Source organism: Megascapheus bottae, unplaced genomic scaffold (genome assembly GCF_031878675.1).
Source record: "Megascapheus bottae isolate mThoBot1 unplaced genomic scaffold, mThoBot2.hap1 HAP1_SCAFFOLD_45, whole genome shotgun sequence".
Taxonomy (NCBI): domain Eukaryota; kingdom Metazoa; phylum Chordata; class Mammalia; order Rodentia; family Geomyidae; genus Megascapheus; species Megascapheus bottae.
Window position 1 is genome coordinate 1,168,790 of NW_028327483.1, and position 16,882 is coordinate 1,185,671.

Here is a 16,882-nt window from a genome sequence, read left to right on the forward strand (position 1 = left end):
ACAGACACACACACACACACACACACACACACACAATGCACAATGTCCTGCATCCAAGCCCCACACAGACAGGCCTGAAATCCCTGAAAGGTAGGCTGGGAGGTCCTCCTCCCAGGTGTCAGGGTAGGCTTTCACTAGAGTTCCCACCCTGAGAAGCATCCCCACCTCCCAGCCACAAATTAGAGCCTCTGCAGGGGGGGTGGCGCTCTGGGGACTCTGACAGGGGCTTTGGGCCTCCAGAGGCTTCAGGAGTCCCAGTGTCCCAGGGTGGAGGCACCCCGGACTCACAAAGTAATACCCTAACACCTGTAACCTCAATTCATGTTTCCTGACATTAACTTTACAGAAAAATACTTCACTGCACATCAAATCTCCCACATAACAGATATGCTCTAATGACCTTGAGTATACGTGGATGTGTTCAAACATCATCACAAATACCAATCACTTCCGTCACTCCAGAAACAAGCCTTGTGTTTCGCCCTCACCACTACCCTCCCAGAATCTCCTGATTTTGTGAATCTACCTATCATACGTATTTAAGAACGAAGTGTTTTATAACTGAGATATTTTATGGATGGATTCTTCCCCCCCCATGCCCTTGTGGGGATTAAACTCTGGTCTTGGACCTGGGTGTTGTCCCTGAGCTCTTCAGCTCAATGCTAACACTCAACGCTAACACTTGAGCCTCAGCACAACTACTGGTTTTCTGATGATTCACTAGAGATGAATCTCAGTCTCTCATGCCTGGGCTGGCTTTGAACTTCGATTCTCAGATCTCAGCCTACTGAGTAGGTAGGATTACACACGTAAGCCACCGCACCTTGCAGGATTCTTTCACTTAGCATCAGGTTTTTAAGTATTATGCTAGAGTTTGACTCAGAGTAGAGAGATCTGGGGCCCATATATCTGGATAATGTTCCATTCTCCAAGTATTTTAAAGTTCTATTGTGATTGTTTTTCTTTCTGGTTTAGAAGCTAGGGTTTGAACTCAGGGACTTGTGCTTGTTAAACCAGCAATGCCCATCTCTTTCACCCATGTTTTTCAGATACAAGGTCTCATACTTTGCCTAGGGAAGGTTTTGGATTACCACCTAGCCCCTACGCATGCAGCCCCACCTCTGTCCCCCATACAGATGAGACTCCAGGTACATGTCACCTCACTGTGCTTGTTCTCTGACATAACATTTGATAAAAGTTTGGCCTAGGCTGTTCTTGAACTGCGATCCTACTACTTCTGCTTTCCAAGTGCTGGAATTCCAGGCATGAGCCACTGTTTCTGGTTCCTGTTGTGATTTTTTATTTGCTATTCTTTTTTGAGTTCCAGGACCAAAAAAATCCAAAAATACTAGATTTTAGAGATAGACCTGTAATCCTAGCACGTCAGGAGGCTGAGATCTGAGGAGTGTGGTTTAAAGCCAGACAGGAAATGAAAGTATGTGCGTATCTCTAATTAACCAGTAGAAAACAGAAAGTGGAGCTCAAAGTGATTCAGCAAAAGAGCTCAGGGGTACCCAAGAGTTCAAGCCCCAGACCCACAAAGAAGAAAACATTTCAGCCTCTCCCGAGTATCTGGGGCTACAAACATGAGCCACCAGTGCAGCCCTAAGGCAGCTCTGATGAACAACTGCCCCTCCCTGCTGGGCTGAACAATCACTCATCTGTAATGTCCTCTGCCCTCCATAGCAATCTTCACTTAACTCTATCTTGTATCTTGGAATGGTTATCCAGCATTCTTTTGGTTCCAATTACATAGACTGTATTTTGTTCTATTTTACATCAATCCATGTGTGAATTTGGGACTAAAGCATATGCCCCATTCACTGGGTCATGAGTGATTTTTGCAGGGGATGGTTCTTTAGTTGGTTTTATTTTTTCATTGTACCTTTTGATTGGAAACTTTAATTCACATAAAGGAAAAGAGGACAGAAAAAAAGAAGAAAAAAACTCATGTCTGTCCTTTTGTTTTATTTTGTTTTTTGGTGGTGATGTTGTGCCCAGCCCCTAATCATGCCAAGCAGTTACTTCGCCACTTGAACCATGCCCAACCTTGTATGTTTTATGTCTTATTTATTTCTCAATTTCTCCTTTGCCACGTGATCTATACCCTGACCTTGTATGTTTTATGTCTTACTGATTTCTCAGTTTCTCCTTTATTGTCCCCTGTATTTGGCTGATTTAATTCTGACTTTCTCTATAGACTTCTACAGAGACTTCTACTTTTCCTGTTGTTGTTGTTTTTGGCCAGTCTTGGGGCTTGAACTCAGGGCTTGGGAACTCTCCTTGGACAGGTTTTGCTCAAGGCTAGCACTCTGCCACTTAGCCACAGCACTAACTCTGTTTTTTTCTGTGTATGTGATTCTGAGGAATGGAACCCAGAGCTTTTCATGTGCTAATCAAGCACTCTACCACTCTGCCTCCTCCCAGCCCCCTATCAGCCCAGTGCTCTACCACTAGGCCCCGCTCCGGCCCTAGTGAGGTAGCACTGAGCCACACTCCCTTCCATTTCCTGGTGGTTAATTGGAGATAACAGTCTCTCAGCTTTCCTGTACATGCTGGCTTTGAACGGTGATCCTCAGAGCTTAGCCTCCTACGTAGCGTGGATTGTAGGAATAAGCCACCAGCACCTGGCTTCTGGTTTATTTTTAATGTTTTTGCTGTTTGTGGCTGGATTTCACCATGCAGGCCAGGTTGGCCTCAGCTGCCCACAGGAGGGTTATACAGCCTGCACCCACTCGGTGCCACATAAGATCCCTTGTGCATGATTCATCATTTCTTTCCTGCTTTCAGGATTCTATGTCAGGCTAGGTGCCAGGGGCTTACACTTCTAATTCTTATTATTCTGAAATCTGAGAAATGAGAATTGAAGTTTAAAGCTAAAGCTAGGCAGATACATCTCTAAGACTAATTTCCAATTTACCAGCAAAAAGCTGGAAGTAGAAAGTGGCACTGTGCCTCAAAGTGGTAGAGCAGCACTAGCCTAGAGCAAAAGACTCAGCAATGCCAGGCACGAGCGGGGGGGGGGATGATCACACCTGTAATCCTAGCTATTCAGAAGGGGGGCCGGTGTCACACCTGTAATCCTAGCTATTCAGAAGGGGGGCCGGTGTCACACCTGTAATCCTAGCTATTCAGGAAGTTGGGATCACAGTATTTTAGTTCAAACTAAACTGGGCAAAAAGTCCATGGCTTTTAGCTCCAATTAATTACCAAAAAACCAGATATGGTGCTGTGGCTCAAAGTGGTAGGGCACTTAGGGACAGCACCCAGACCCTGAGTTCAATCCCCATGACCAAAACAAAACAAAACCAAAAAGCTGGAAATGCAGATATGGTTCAAGTGATAAATGTCAGACTTGAGCATAAGGACCTGTGTTTAAGTCCCAGAACTGGCCCTCCAAAAAGAAAGAAAAGTGTAATAAAAAGTACAAGCAAAGTTTTTCATATGCATGTATAAAAATAGAGTAATAGGGCTGGGAGTTTGGCCTGAGGACTGTGGTTCAAAGCTAGCCCGGGCACTAAAGAACATGAGACTTATCTCCAATTAACCACTGGAAAACAGGAAGTGGGGCTGTGGTTCAAGAGGAAGGTAGGGCAGTAACCTGGAGATGAAGAGCTCAGGGACCGGGCAATGACTGACAAAACCAAAAAAGGAAGGAAAAATAGAGAAAGAAAGAAAGAAAGCACTCTTCATTTCCAAGTTCTGTGAAGAAACCTAGGAGTTGGTAGTAGTTTTAGGCCATTTCTTTTCTCAGTCTGGTGATAAAGATCTGTGGCTAACAATCATTGATTTTGCTAAGCTTGATATCTATCTTTGTTGTTTTTTGTTGTTGTTGTTTTGGTGGGTCCTGGGGCTTGAATTTGGCATGGGCCCTGTTCCTAATCTCTTCAGTTCAAGGGTGCCACTCTCCCTTGAACCAATCCCCACTTCTTGAGTAGCTAAGATTACAGGCAAGAGCCAAATTACCCAGCTTGAAATTACTGTTTTTTTTCTTAACGCAAGCAGTTTAAGCACCAATCAGGCTCGGTGGGCATGGTGGCTCTCGCCTATAATCCTAGTTGCTCAGGAGGCTGAGATCTGTGAATGGAGAGACAAAGCTAGCCCAGGCACAAAAAAATCTGAAACTCTTGTCTCCAATTAACCTCTAGAAAGTGGGGCTTGGCTCAAGGGAAGGACAGGATGGTAGTCTTGAACTGTAGAGCTCAGGGACAGCGTCCAGGGCAAGTTCAAGTCCCAAGACCCACAAAAAAGAAAAAAAGAATTTTAAGCACCAGTACCCTACCAAAAATTCCAGGCTTAGCATGTGCCTGTTTTTAAAAACTATCATCAGTTACAAAGTAGCATTGAAGCCAAATTATATCACTGAGGCAAAATTTTTAACCCTCTTTTAAAGTTTCCCAAGGAACAATTTTCAGAAATGCCAATCACATCATCCACATCAGCTTTCCATTGTCAGTCTTCAAGAAAAAGGGACAGGATGAAGTTGGTTCACTCCCCCCATCTCACTATGTTTAGGTGAAGCATCTTTATGCCAGCTTACTTATACTCTTCCACCGTGCATGGACTGCTCCTAGGTTTTCCCTGTTCCTTTCTCTTGATACCTGAATGCCCAAATACTTTTAGACAGAACAAAGCTTCTGAAATTAATGGACCTTTACAGTTCAATTTCTAATACTTGTTCCCAAATTGTAGCCAAGGCAAAGATAAACCAAATGCCCCAATGTCTTTTTTCTGAGCCAATAACCACAGCTTTGTGCTTTAAAATACCAGATCTTAATTTGAAAATTAAAAATATCCTTAAAGCTGGGCAGGGTGGCTCCTGCCAATAATCCTAGCTACTAAGAGGCTGAGATCTGAGGATCACGGTGCAAAGCCAGCCTGGGTACTGAAGACCAAGAGACTCTTATCTCCAATTTCCCACTAGAAAAACAGAAGTACTACTGTGGCTCCAGGTGTAGGGTGGCCTAGAACCGAAGAGCTCAGGGACAAAAATCCAGGCCCAGGAAAAGGGCGATAGTGTTGAGTTGAAGAACTTGACAGTGCCCAAGCCACAGCTCCAGCCCACCACACACACACACACACACACACACACACACATATATATATATATATATATGCCATATATATCATTAAAAAGCAAGTAAGGCCAGGCCCAATGGCTCATGCAGGTAATCCAGGCTTCTCAGGAGATTGAAAACTGAGGATCAAAATTCAAAGCCAGCCTGGGTACACAAAAATCAGACACTCTCATCTACATTTATCCACAAAATAACTGGAGACTCTTATCTCCAATTATCCTCTAGAAAATGGGAATGGGGCTGTGGCTCAAGGGTAGGGTCGTAGCTGGAGGTGAAGAGCTCAGGGACAGGGTCCAGGCTGAGTTCAAGCACCTTGACCCACAAAAAAGAAAAAGCCAGTAAAAGGCTGGGAGTTTGGCTAGCAGTAGGCCTCAGTACCATATACAAAGAAAAAACCCGCAGTGGTGTTGTGGCTCAAGTGGTAGAGCTCTAGTCTTGAGATAGCCCAAGGATAGTACTCAGGCCCTGAGTTCAAGGTCCAGGACTGCCAGGGAAAAAAAAGCCTGTTAAATTCCTGAACCTGAGGATCTTTTAGAGCTTACACTTACCCATCCACCCTTTTGTGGTCCATTGTGTTTTCAGATTGATTTACTAACATGAACCATGAATATCAGCCATTGTCAGGTCTCATTATCAGTGGGAGACAAACTTTGAAACTATCACCTGCAGAAACAGCGTTTTTTTTTATTCTATTTAGTAAAAGGGTTACATGATATTTGCCAGATAGAAGGTGCATTAATTCACATACATTGATATCCTTTCACATATCTCGGTACCCATTTCCCTCCCCCCCACACCCCCCAGCCGTCTTGGTTTTTCTCCCTTCCCTATCAAATTTCAAATAACCAAATACAAATAAATTCAATATATCAGATAACAAAGTGATATACTATAACAATATGAGATAACCAAGGGACAGCAAAGGAGATGAGAGAAAACATAGTACATTGAGGACAGCAATCATTAGTTATATGGCTTTTGAGAAACAGCATTTTTTTTGGACAGTTGTGGGACTTCAATTCTGGGCAAGTATTTATTGCACCTCCTTTGAGGTTCAATTTCTTGAGATTTTTTTTTTGATGCTGCCCCTGAGCTCTCAAGGCTACTGCCCTACCTTGGGCCTGGGCATGGATCAGAGCACACCTGTTGGTGACTGCCAACCCAACCCTGGCACTTTCTCACTCCTGGGTGATTGTGGGGGGGAGGGACCAGCAGAGGAGGAGGAAGCACCATTGAGGCTGGAGGGGGCATCTGATGTTGGAACCACCAGCTTATACCCACATAGACTGGAAATCTCAGAAATAGAATCCAGAACCCCTGGTGGCCCATCCAGAACTGATGCTTCCAATATCCTTCTTTTACAGTCTTTCTTTCTGTTGCTTACTCCTGTCCCTTGACCTTTTCCAGCATTCTTATTCTGGGGAGTACCCTGTCTGCATGTGTGTATCCCAGGGTGTGAGGCCTTGGGTAGGATTGGTTCCCTCTTCACCTCTGCTAACCTCCCACACCTCTACCTGCTGATTCTGGTGTTTCTACTCAGGTCAGTCCCTGCACCCCTCCCAGCTCGACTTTCCCTATTCAGCTTTCCCCATTCTGTTTCTTTGTCGAGTCATGTGGATTTCTTGGGGAGTGAGTGCTATGATCTTCTTGGAGCTTCAGGTTGCTTGGATGGGGTGAAACGTAAATTTCTAGTTCTTGAGGAACTTGCCACTTTTGACTCTCTAGGAGTACAGAGTTGTCCTGGTGGAGTGATCCCCCAAAATGTTGCAGAGCTCAGTTCCCTGAGGCTACGTTTCTCATGCCTTCTCCCTCTAAACTGATGGGACATGGTGTTTCTTGAAGTTATAATTGTTTATGCCTCTTTGAAACTCACTCATATACTGGCATATGTGTACAAACATTTGGACTAAATTATTTTTTCATTGGGTGTGTGTCTGTGTGCTGGTAGCTGGGGGGGGGAGGGGTTTAGATCCTGGGTATTGAATTCAACGTCTGGGCCTTGTCCTTTAGTTTTTTTCAGTCAAGGCTGTCCCACTACTACCGGATCCATAGCTCCAGTTTGGCCTTTCTGGTGATTTATTGGAGATAAGACTTACAGATTTAACGGCCTGAGCTGGCTTAGAACCAGGATTTTTCACATCTCAGCTCCCTTGTGAATCACTGGTAGCTGGCTTGGAAGATCATTTTGCTGCTGAGTCACAGTACTCCAGTTCTCTCATGTCCTGGCAAGTCTCTACATGCTTAAATTGCTTCAGATAGTAACAAGGTCAGATGTGCTTATGAGGTTTTTCTGGGTCCTATAGGAAGTAATTTGTGTATCAGGGTCAAACTTGACTGACTGTTGGCTAGCCGCAAGGGAAGAGGCTGACTTTTTGAGGTTGATGGATTTCCTTTTCCTCAGTATCAGACTGCTGACTGTCTGTTCTGGTATTTTGAGCACAGAGGATTTTTTTGCCACAGGGCTAATCAATTGGAGAGTAGCAAGTCCTCTAGTTAGTTGTTGTAAACTGCCACCAGGAGTAGTCACCTTGATCTTTGTGGTAGATCTTTACTGTTCAGAAACTGAAGAACATTAGAAAGCTTCTTTGCTAAACCCCAGGTTCAAATCCTGATAGCCAGCCTAGCCTTTTCCCCCTTTAGTTCTATATCTTGTATGTGTTTTTTCTTTCTTGAATTCTCTTTCTTCAGTTCCTATCCTGTTTCAATGTCAGGGTTGGGATTTCAGGGTTATATCCTCAGCTCTGCCTCTGACTTGCTGCCTGTGTTCATCATCCACCATCTTTCTCTCTGGAATTTAATTTCTCCATCTGTAGAATATTACTGTTCTTTTGGGAGCTTTCTGTGATGTGGTCAGTGAGTAAATGGGAGGATACTTCCATTTCCTGTGACATTGTTCTTTGCAGCCTTTGTAGGTTCAAGGGTTCTGTGTTGGCAGAGTCCCAGGCAAAGGGGTTGTGTCCTGCCCAAGTGTGGCTCTTCTGTGAAATAGCTGTGGGGAGGTCTATAAGAGCTCTTGATAATGTCCTGTCTAAAGAAAGCCATCATATTTCAGTTGTGGTGCCCCAGAAGTCCTGATTTTCCTTTATTATAGACCCAGATAGGTAGAGAGAAGGTCAAGGTTAACTGTCAGTTTGGTCTGAATTTTCAAGAAAATTATTCAAATGAACAACAAAATATTGATTGAGCAAACCACCCTTTTGGTCAGAAAGAGAGAAGAGTAACACTTGGATGCTCCTGGGAACTCCTACCTGCCATGTGTTGATAGGCTCATGGGGCAGGTTTAATAATTTATTTTCTCTGCAATTGCACAAAGAGGAGGAAGTGGTGGATGGGGTTGGTGCTTCAAGTACTGTCAACTAGCTAGCTGTTCTTCCTTTAAAGAAAATTTCTCCTTCCTCAGTGCAGCAGAAAGTAGCCCTTTTCCAATGATAGGCTTTTCTAGGTGCTACGATATTCAGCCTTCAGCTGCTGCCTTTCAGGAAGATCCTGCCAAATTTTCACACAGCCTTTTGTGTGCTCCCCTCCTGGAGATACAGAGCCCTGGGACTGGCCTTCCTGGTCATTTCCTTTTTTGAATGGCAGCTGGCTCTGAAGGAAGAGTCTGACTTCTTTCTTCCAGTCTTCATTCCATACTATCCCTGAGCATGCATGCCACACATCAGGATGCTGTCTGAGAAATCTGCTCTCTGGAGCAGATTTGAAGTGCTGACCAAGTCAAAGCTCAGTCTAGCACTTATGTCATTGTTGAAAACCTTCCCAGAATACCTCGTTGATCTTCCTGGCAGATGTAACCACAGAGGCTCTAGAGGGAAGTCTTTTTTTTTTTTTGCCAGTCCCGGGACTTGAAATCAGAGCCTGAGCACTGTTCTTGGACTTTATCAAAGCTAGCACTCTATCACTTGAGCTCCCCTTCCATTTCTCTCTATGTATGTAGTACCGAGTAATTGAGCCCAGGGCTTGGTGATGCTAGGAAAGCACTCTATCAGTAGGCCAAACTCCTCCCAGAGAGAAGTCTTGACAGGACTTTTGTCCAAAAGAAAACGAGATTCATTGTACATCTGAGATAAGTTTATCAGAGGGCAGCATACCCACTGTTTGAACAGTCCTCCTTAACTCCTTGATTTCTCCACTGGAGATTAGAAAGAGCACTTATCTATCATCTAATAGAATATAAGTGACAGAACAACCACCCAGTCCCTCCAGCGTGTGCCTCTGGAGGTGGGCAGGACATCTGCTTTATAAAGGACACATAATGCTTCAAGGGTTTCTGTATTCATCTGGTCAGATAGCTTGCTTCTTAGAAAGCTGCAGGTAACTTTATGTGCAGATAATTCTCTTTTTATTTGAGCCATTGTGGGTGTGCAATTCAGGAACTGTGTGTGGCCCCTGAGCTTTTCTACTCAAGGCTAGAGCTCTACAAATTGAACTAGAGCTCCTCTTCTGGCATTTTGATGGTTAAATGGAGATAAGACTCTCATGTACTTCCCTGCCCAGGCTGGCTTCCAATTGCACTACTCAGAAATCAACATCCCGTGTAGCTAGGATGAGAGGCAGCAACCACTGGCTCCCAAAGCTAATATTATCTTTGATTTAGAAACTCACAAGAGTTCACTACAAATTATTAAAGTCAATAACATTTCAGTGTGAAGTAACAGGATATAGTAATTGAACAAAAGTTAAGTGGACATACATATGAGCGAAATTTACAATTTAGAAATAATGTAATGAGAGTCAATTCTGTTTACACTAGTATAAGCAATAAAACACTCAGGAATAAATATAGCCCAAATGTAACCTTGAACAATGAAAATTACACTTCACAGCTAGTCTTGAAAGTATCCCAGTTTTTGCCTTGTCTCTATGCCTGTAAGTATTTTTCTTTTAAGGAAGGAAATGATTAGTTTTTCTTTATATAATTATAGCAGCTGTCAAGTTCAAGTCGATGTATTCAAATATGTCTTATGATATCTTTCCATGTGCAATAGCTCAGCTTCACAAAAAGAGACAATGAGAACCCATATAATCAAGGACTGAATACCATGTATGAAAGTTTCTTACCCAGTATTTCCATATCATGTTGTATGTAAAGAAATTGTCAAAAATCATAATAAGCTAGGCAGGATGGCCCAGGCCTGTAATCATAGATACTCAGGAGGCTGAGATCTGAGGATCAGGGTTCAAAGCCAGCCCAGGAAATAGACTGTAAGTCTCTGATCTCCAGACAACCACTTGAAAACCTGAAGCGGCAGTGCTGTGGCTCAAGGGGTAATGTGATAGCCTTGTGCTGAAGAGCTCAGGGACAGCACCCAGGCCCAGAGTTCAGCCCCAGAACTGACCAAACATAAAAAAATCAATAAGCTTTTCAGAGAAAAGCATAGCATCTCAGATATGAGGGAAGGAGATAAAAGGTTCATTCCACCTAGATTTGGTTGTTCACACTGTAATCCTAGCTGCCCAGAAGGCTGAGATCTGAGAATTAAGGTTCAAAAGTCAGCCTGGGCACTAAAGTCTATGAGACTTATCTCCAGTTAACCAGCAGAAAACCAGAAGTGGCTCAAGTGGTAGAGTGCTAGCTTTGAGCTGAAGTGCTCAGGTACAACACCCTGGCCCACAGTTCAAGTCCCACAACTGAGATTAAAAAAAAAGATTTATTCCACATTGTAATGGATAAGCTTTGGAAAGACAAGTCTTTCTGAGAGCTACTGAGAGGAACTTGTAGGATCAGAGAAGAGGTAGGAATTGAAAACAACATAGGAAATACAAAATGAAAAGAATAAATAGACTGGTTTGAGGCAATCAATCGAGCTTCATATCAGCATAGACCTACCCCAAACTTCATTCTTCTACCCCACCCACATTCACACTGAGTCCCCCAAACCACCGTCTCTTTGAAGCGTAATGAAGGTATTGTGCTATGCACTAGAAAACCCTGTGAGGAAACTTTGCACTAGTTAGCTTAAGAAATTATTAAGGAAAAGGCAAGTCCAGGAGTTTGGCCTAGTGGTAGAGTGCTCATGTAGCATACATGAATACTCGGGTTCTGTTCCGAAGTACTACATACGTAGAAAAAGCCAGAAGTGATGTTGTGGTTGTGGTTCAAATGGTACAGCTCTAGCCTTGAGAAAGCCCAAGGGCAGTGCTCAGGCTATGAGTTCATGCTAAAGGACTCCCAAAATAGAATAAAGAAAGAGAGGGAGGGAGAGAGAGAGAGAGAGAGAGAGAGAGAGAGAGAGAGAGAGAGAGAGAGAGAGAGAGAGGAAAGAAAGAAAGAAAGAAAGAAAGAAAGAAAGAAAGAAAGAAAGAAAGAAAGAAAAAAGGCAAAGTCAAGTAAAACACAGCAAATGCTCAAGGACAATGCCCAAGTTATGAGTTCAAGCCACAGGATCCACAGCATAAACAAATAAATAATTTAAAAATAAGCCAAAAAAACCCTACTTAAGGTTTCATAGGTAGGATTTTGGAATCTCTGGAAAATTTATTGTATATTTTGAGAGATCTAAATTGAGACAGTGAGGCTGAGATATTAGGACCGTGGACTGTGGTTCAAAGCCAGCTTGGGCACTACAGTCCTTGAGAGTCTTTTTTTTTCTTTTGTGGGTCATGGAACTTCAAGTGGGCTGGGGCGCTGTACCTGAGCTCCTCAGCTCAAGGCTACCACCCTATTCTAGAGCCAAGCCCCAGTGCCCATTTTCTAGAAATTAATTGGAGAGAAGAGTCTCAATAAATTCTGTGTATTCCATAGCCATAATAACCCCCAGGAATGGGAAACATCACTATCCAATCATTTTTCTTTTTTCTCTTCTTTTAGTCAGTTGTCAAGCTTGAACACTTCTCTTGGTTGCTGCCCCTGAGCTTCTTTGTGCTCAAGCATAACATTCTATGACTTAAGCCACAGCTCCCTTACGCCTCATTCTGTGATTAATCAGAGTTAAGAGTTTCAGGAGCTAACTTTGAACCATGATTCTCAGATCTCAGGCTCCTAAAGTAGCGAGGATTACAAATGAGAGTCACCATCACCAGGTGTCTGTTAGGCTCTTATCTTCAGTTAACCATGAAGATAGTTCAAAGTGGAGCTGTGGCGCAAGCAGCAGAGCACAGCCTTGAGAAAACTCAGGGACAATGCCAGACCCAGAATTCAAGTTTCTAAGGCTGGCAAAAAAATAAATAAGAAGGCTTTCTGGGTTGAAAGATTTGTCTGGTCAACAGCATTGTGACAGAGCACCCAAAGTCAGCACTAGGAAAGGCAGGGCTTAAAGCAGAGTTTTAACAACTACTCACCCTCCTCCTCCTCTTCCTCCTCCTCTTCTTTGCAAGTCCTAGGGCTTGGACTCAGGGATTGGGTGCTGTTCCTTGGCCTCTTTGTGCTCTACCACTTGAACCACAGCATCTCTTCTGGGATTTTCTGAGTAGTTTATTGGAGGTGAGAATATGGCAGACTTTCCCGCTAGGCTGGAATCAAATCTCGATTTTCAGATCTCAGCCTCCTGAATAGGATTACAGGCATAAGATAGTACTGTCAGGTTTGATTAACACTTGTGTGTCATCTCCAGGAATGTGGCCTCCCTTCCACTCATAGGGACAGCAGACATGGCAGTGGGCACTGACTGCACTTCATTTTACACATCGGTGTGCACCCAGCCAACATCTGAGATCTTAGAAATTTTCTCTCATGGCTGGCATCCAACTTCTGGCTTTTTGGTGCTTCATTGGAGATAAGAGTCTTAAAATATTAACATTCTGGGCTGGCTTAAAACCAGGATTCTCAGATCTCAGTCCCTTGTGTGAACCACTGGCACCTTGCTTGGGCTAGCATTTTCCTGCTCCATCACATCACTCCAAATCTCTCATCTTCTGGCAAGGATATGGCATGCTGGAATTGCTTTGTATAGTGGGACACTTCAGATTTGTTTATGGGGTTGTGTATCAGGATCAGACTTGACTGATATTGGCTGTCCTCAAGGGAAAAGGCTAACTCTGAGGTTGATGGTTTTCATTTCTCCTCTTATCAGGCTGTTACCTGTTTTGGTATCTTGAGCACAGAGAGTTCTTTGTCACAGAGCTAATCAGTAGGAGATTAGCAATTCTTCTACCTAGTTGTTGCAAACTACCAGGAGGTGCCAGCTTGATCTTTAAAGTATATATATATATATATATTTGTGTGTGTGCTGTGTGTGTGTGTGTGTGCGTGTGTGTGTGTGTGTGTGTGTGTGTGTGTGTGTGTGTGTGTGATGGGGCTTGAGCTCTGGGCCTGGGCGTTGTCCATGAGCTCTTTAGCTCAGGTTGTATGTGTATTTCTTGCTTGAAATCTTTTTCCTCAATCCCTATCCTGTATCAATGTCAGGGTCTGGATGTCAGGACTGTCTCCTCAGCTCTGCTGTTGATTTGCTGCCTGTGTTCATCATACACCGTCTCTGTCTCTGGACCTTAATTTCTACATCTGTATAATACGATTAATGGAGATAAGAGTCTTTAGTGCCCAGGCTAGCTTTGAACCTAAATCCTCAGATTTTAGCCCCCTGAGGAGCTAGGATTACAGACATGAGCCACCCCACCGGCTCTTTTTTTTGCCAGTCCTGGGGCTTGAACTAAGGCCTGGGCACTAACTCTGAGGGTTTCCCCCCCCTCAAGGTTTCCTCTTGAGCCACAGTAACATTTCTGTCTTTTTCTGATTAATTTATTCAAGGTAAGAGTCTTATGTTGTTTTCGACACATGCTGGCTCTGACCCGCAGTCCTCAGGTGTCAGCCTCCTGAGTAGCAAGGATTATGGTTGCAGTGTTCTTCTGCAACCCCACCTCCTATTTTTGATGTGCTTTTTTGTCTTACAATTGATACCATGTGAGCCACATCTTACTTCTGATTTGGGTTCTTTTTAGTTTTATTTTTCCTGTTAATTGTAGATGAGTCATAGACTAGACTGGGAATTTAGCTTAGTGATAGGGTGCTTGCCCAGCATACATGAAGCCCTTGGTTCAGTTTCCCAGTATTGTACCCAAATTCCTAGAACCCCGAAAAGACCACCAGAGGCCACAGTCAAAGCTAAAAAGCAGGGTCATTTATTTATGAGTCTAGATTCGGGCCTCCACGTACCAGCAGCCAGCAATGCTGAAAAGGCCCTGAACAAGAACTTTACACTGCTTTTATAGGGAAAGTACAATTACCTGATTGGCTATTTAACTCAAACCACTGGTCGAATCAGAGCTCAGGGGTCTAACCACTGAGCCCAAGCTGTTACCACCTGGGGTTCAAGTACATGGGCCCTAAACAAGGGGGAGAGGAGGTCACTCCCAGCACATGGAACAATCTTGGCACAACATTCCCCCCTTTCCCATGATACTTTTAGAGCCAATCTTGGATCTATCTACTTGAAATCACACAAAGGCCTAAGGGTCAAGTTAAAACAAAAACAGGGTTATCAACGAAGGGGCAAATTTTCTTCACTTTGCTCCCTTTCCAGTTTTAACACCATTAAGTGGAAAGGCACAACTATGAGTATTTACCCACACAAAGTCCCTATCCAAATACTGCCCATAACTATTATTGATTTTGTTGGCATAACTTAATTTTTAAAGGGCTACTTTTGGTCCAATCAATCTTCCAAGCTGTTTTGGACAAGGGTTATATGAAGTCTGGAAATGGATCCACTGGCTTGGCATGGGTGTAATGGATCCAAGAAGTTACTCCGTCTACTTTGAGGGTGGTGGGTGTTGTCAGGATGACCTGAAAGGGTCCTTTCCATCGTGGCTCCAGATTTTCTTGCCAGTGGCATTTCATGAGTACCCAATCACGTGGTCTATAGCAATGAGGCACCAGAGGTGGTTCTGTCTTGTACAGGTCCCTCAGCTTTGGCAAGATTTCTTGGTGAGCCCTTTTCAGGGCTTGTAGTGAAAACAAAATTTCAAAATCACCATCCTCTTCTATTCTAACAAGATTTTCTTTAAGATTGGGTATTACAGGGGAAGGTCTACCAAACATTATTTCATAGGGGGTAAGTCCTAATTTAAAAGAGGAGTTTTGAACCCTGAACAGAGCATAGAGGAGAAGAGCTACCCAGTTTGCGCCAGTCTCCATGGTCAATTTGATCAGGGTCTCTTTTAATGTTCTATTCATTCTACCTGTCCTGAACTTTGGGGTCTATAGGCACAATGTAATTTCCAATCTGCTCCAAGTATGGAAGCCAGTCCCTGACTTACCTTCAAGACAAATGCAGATCCATTGTCTGAACCTGTCATTACTGGAAAGCCATACCTGGGTAAAATGTCCTCAAGTATCTTCTTAGTCACTATCTGTGCAGTTTTCCTTTTAGTGGAGAAAACCTCGACCCATCCCGAGAAGGTATCTACAAAAACAAACAAATACTTACATCCATACTTCCCTGGTTTTACTTCAGTAAATTCTACCTACCAATAGGCTCCTGGCTTATCCCCTTGCTGTCTTGCACCTAAATTTTGCTGATTTCTCCCTAGATTATTTAGCTGACACACTCTGCAACCTGAAATAATCTGATCAATTTTGACGGTTGCTTCCTTAATTTATAGTCCAGTTTGTCTTATTAAGTCTTGCATCTTTCTGGCTCCCAGATGAGTACTATGGTGATTTTTTTGAGCACCTTCATCCCTAATTTTTCTGGGAGTATTATGTGACTCCTAGAATCTCTCCACCATCCATCAAGGAGCTGTACCATAGGTAGTTTCTCAATCCATTGAAAGTCTTCCACCATATACCCTAGGATCGGTTGTAAGACTCTGGATCCTGGGTCTGGGAGTTGGAGGGCTAGAGCTGGAGTTGAAGATAAGGCCACCTCCCGGGCAGTCTGGTCAGCCAGATGATTGCCCTTGGACACTAGAACTACAGGTTTCTGGTGTCCTGGGCAATGGACTATTGCCAGTTTCTTTGGTTCCCAAAGAGCAGCCAGGAATGCCAATATTTCCTCCTTATTTTTGATAGTCTTTCCTTCTGCTGTAAGGAGGCACCTCTCTCTGTATATTGCCCCGTGTATGTGGGCAATGGCAAAAGCATACCAACTGTCTGTATAAACTGTCAGTCTTTTATCCTTACCCAGTCTTAAAGCTTGGGTGAAAACCATCAATTCTGCTCTTTGTGCTTACGTTCCTGCAGGCAGGGACTCAGCCCAGATTACTTCAGTCTCTGAGACAACTGAAGCCCATGCACACCTCTGTCCTTGGTGTATAAAGCTGCTTCCATCGGTGAACCAGACAATCTCCGCATCTGACAGAGGCTTATCTTGCAAATCCTCTCTTACTCCATGTACTTGGGCCAAAACCTCAGCACAATCATGAAGAGGGGATTCCAGGTCTGGATCGGGCAGTAGCGAGGCTGGGTTAAAGGCAGTTGGAGGCTGGAAAAGAATCTTGAGAGGGCTTAGCAATAGTTCTTGATAATGAATGAGTCGGGCATTACTAAGCCATCCATCTGGGGGCTGTTTTAAGAATGCCCTCGACAGCGTGAGGTGTTGTAATCTGTAACTCCTGTCCCAGGGTCAACTTATTTGCATCCTTTACCATTAGTACCATGGCCACAATCATTTGGAGGCAGGGAGGCCATTCAGCAGCTACAGAGTCCAGCTTTTTAGACAGATAAGCAATGGGTCTTCTCCAGGGACCCAGATATTGAGTCAGAATTTCTTTAGCTACCCCTTTACTCTCATCCACAAATAACTGGAAGGGTTTAAGAACATCCGGGAGTCCCAAGGCTGTGGCAGACAATAAGGCTGTCTTTATTTGTTGGAAAGCCTGTTCAGATTCTTCTGTCCAGCAAAAAGGTTGCTGATCCTTAGTAGCCAAGT